General features: G+C 40.9%; 1 pseudogene; it reads right to left on the reverse strand.

The window, feature by feature from the left end:
- Nucleotides 1-620: 620 nt before the first annotated feature.
- Nucleotides 621-2,392, reverse strand: LOC113262342 (SUMO-activating enzyme subunit 2-like; annotated as a pseudogene).
- Between the last annotated feature and the right edge of the window lie 784 nt (nt 2,393-3,176).

Consider the following 3,176-nt stretch of genomic DNA (forward strand, 5'->3'; position numbering starts at 1 on the left):
TTTTATGAAACATCAAATACAAATAACCTGAAACTATAACAATACACAAAAAATGGCTTTGTACACAGACATATCAGGCAGCACAAACTGAAAACTTGAGTAAACTAACATTGTCTTATATGAATATACATAGTGTCAGTTAACATTTAAAAACAAGTTTCAGTGCATCGCACTTGATACTTCTTTGAATCTGTTTCAGTCAGTTAAGAATATGGAAATGGTTAGATTGAGGCTCAAAAGAATTCTTCTAACCAAAAATTAAGGCATACTATTTTTAACCAGGTATCAACTTTACTAAACTACAATATTTTAAAACTGTTAAATGATACTAAGGGTATTTACATTAAAAAGGCAACATGCATTGTGTTGTTTCATCTAATGACTGGTTATGCACACACTTTGTTCAAAGGGTTTTAAAACTCTATTCCTACTTTCAGTACAGCATATTGCATTGTTTCTAATTGTTCTAGCAAAATGAATGCTTTTTCAAAGCGAGTGGAATCATCTTCAAGTCACTGGTGTCGATTTTTTCCCCTTTGGAACAAAGGGCATGACAGATAACCTGGTTCTGCCCAGATGACCTACTGCAGTAAGAGGGGTCTGTTTGGAGGCATTTCTGTTCAATCTAAAGCTATAACATCATCAGGCTCTTCTGTCTGTTCTGTACGTGACCTCTCTGCACTGATATTCTCTTTCTCATCCAATTTCCTCTCTCAACTTCTCTCTTCTTCACTGACGTCAGCATTATCTGAAGGACCTTCCTCATCTGAATCAACCATGAGCACATCATCTTAGTCTTGCGCAGTGGATGTGGAAGGCTGAGCTCCATTGTCACTGCCATTGGTTATGCTTTTGGCAGCATCTTCAGCTTGTTTGGGCCCACTGTTTCTGGGGGCATCACCAACAACTTCAAATTCAACATCCTTCCGAAGGTCCTCACTATGAAGGACATTGATCAACGAAGCATAGTCCTGAAGGAAGTCATCTTCTTGAAGCAGGCTCCTGTCTCACCCTCTTCTGAAGATATTAGGATTATTCCTCTCGCACATTCAATTTGGAAATCTGCTGCTACAATAGCAAAATTTTCTTTCATTTCTTATCCTCTAATGTGACAATAGTCACCTCTGGCTTGCTGGCACATAATGTAACAATTAGGGTTGGGAGGATCTGGTGCACAAGGCACAAGAAACTTCTTTCTTGGGTTTGTTTGTTTATTCAACCAAATTGTTCTACACTGGTCTATTTTTCCTGATAAAGTCTTTAATTCTTCTACTACTATTAACCCAGCAATCACTGCATTAATTGTAGCGATGGCAGGAATAATGTCCCCTGCCATTGATTTTATATCAAATCTGCTCCTCAGAGTCAAACTGAAAATATGCATCCTGAGGTTTGCAGCAGAGGTGACAAAAAGCATTGCAGGTGGGTCATCCTTGCCCCATATGAGCTCAGCCCCATCTCTTTTTCTGCTAAATGAACGCTTGCAGTCTCAGTGCTCTTTGAAAAAAGATGTGCATAGCTCTTTACATCTAGAACCTGCTGGTCTTTCAGACCTACTGGGGTTCATTTTGTTGATCTGATGCCTTGGTTTCTTCTCCTTGACTTTGTACTTCGCCCAGTCCAACGGAGGCTTCCTTTTCCACCATAGTTTGTTCCCTGTCAACAGATACTGGATATTGTCTTTCGAAAGCATAAAAAGTTTAACCAGATCATAGCGCATTCCTTAGTGGAAATATGTTTAATGTCACCATCTTCATTAGATGCTTTGGCTCTGGCTTCAGCTCCCACTGGTTTCCAGGAAGCTTCAGGTCAGCTCTGTTAGGGGTTACTTCTTGATCAGCATCTTCTCCAAACAACTGGTTGAACAAATACTTTGCCCAAATGATGCAATGAATAGGTTCTGAAGGCGTATTGCAAATAGTACAGCCAGGAAAAAAAGTTCTCTGGGTAGGCTTGGGATGACAGTCATACCACTCAGTTACACCCTTTTTGGTCCTTATTTGCCCAAGGTAACCAGCAGTCCCAATCTCAGTAAAAGGAATATCAGCAGCCAGACACATCCTATTAGCTTGGCTGTGGGCAGCTCTGTTGTCTAAAGAATTCATAACCATTATAAATTGTTGAAAAAAATCCCACATTATAGTCAGGGTTCATGATGCTGTCAGGTAAAACTGTAGTACACTTTCTTTGGCAACCTGGATCTTTGATCTTCCAACTTTTTTTTTTTTTTAAACAAAAACTGCCTGTTGAGGTTGTTGACATCGATAGCACCCAGATCAATCAGGTCGAAATGGAAGAAGCTGGTGAGCATGTGGTTCTTGAGGAGCTCACAGCCAATGCCACCTGCACCCACCAACAGCATCTGGCCCCTGGCCATGGCCTTGACCAGCTCCTGGGGCTTGATCACAAGTTTTTTTGCTTTGTTTTGTTTTGTTTTTTAGAGAGAGGGAGAGGGAGACAGAGAGAGGGAGAGAGGGAGAGGCGAGAGGGAGATAGAGAGAGAGAGAGAGCGAGAGGGAGAGAGAGAGCAGGGAGGAGGAGGGGCAGGGGGAGATGGAGAAAGAGAATCTTAAGCAGGCTCTATGCCTAGCATGAAGTCTGACTTGGGGCTTGATCTCACCACCCTGAGATCATGACCTGAGTCAAAACCAAGAGCCAGACGCTTAACCAAATGAGCCATCCAGGTGCCCCTTGATCACAAGTTTTAATGAAAGAGCCAGGAAGTAGTTATTAAGAAAATATTAGGCAGTCTAGCATTTTAGGAAGAATGATAGCTTTGAAGTCAAACAGGGCTGAATTTGAATCCTTGCTTAGTTATTTCCTAGTTCTGTGAACTTGACCAAGTTTTTTGCTTTCTGAGTTTTAATTTTTTCATCTATAAAATGGGAATATTAGAATTGGCTGTGGTTATGATTAGAAATAACACATGCAAAGTGGCTAGTCCAGTACCTGGCATGTTGTAGGCTGCAATGAATAGTAGCTACTACTACCACTATTTGGCTGTGTTAACAGAGTAGGCATTTCTAGATCAAAGAAGGTAGTTGACTCACTGCTCAGTTTCATCTGGGGACACATGCTCAGTTTGGAGCATTCCACTCTAAGATTCTAAGATTGTGTGTTGTGTGTGTATGTGTTCATATGAGTGTGCATGATTGAACATTAACAGTCTTTCCAAA

Source organism: Ursus arctos, unplaced genomic scaffold (genome assembly GCF_023065955.2).
Source record: "Ursus arctos isolate Adak ecotype North America unplaced genomic scaffold, UrsArc2.0 scaffold_281, whole genome shotgun sequence".
Lineage (NCBI taxonomy): Eukaryota > Metazoa > Chordata > Mammalia > Carnivora > Ursidae > Ursus > Ursus arctos.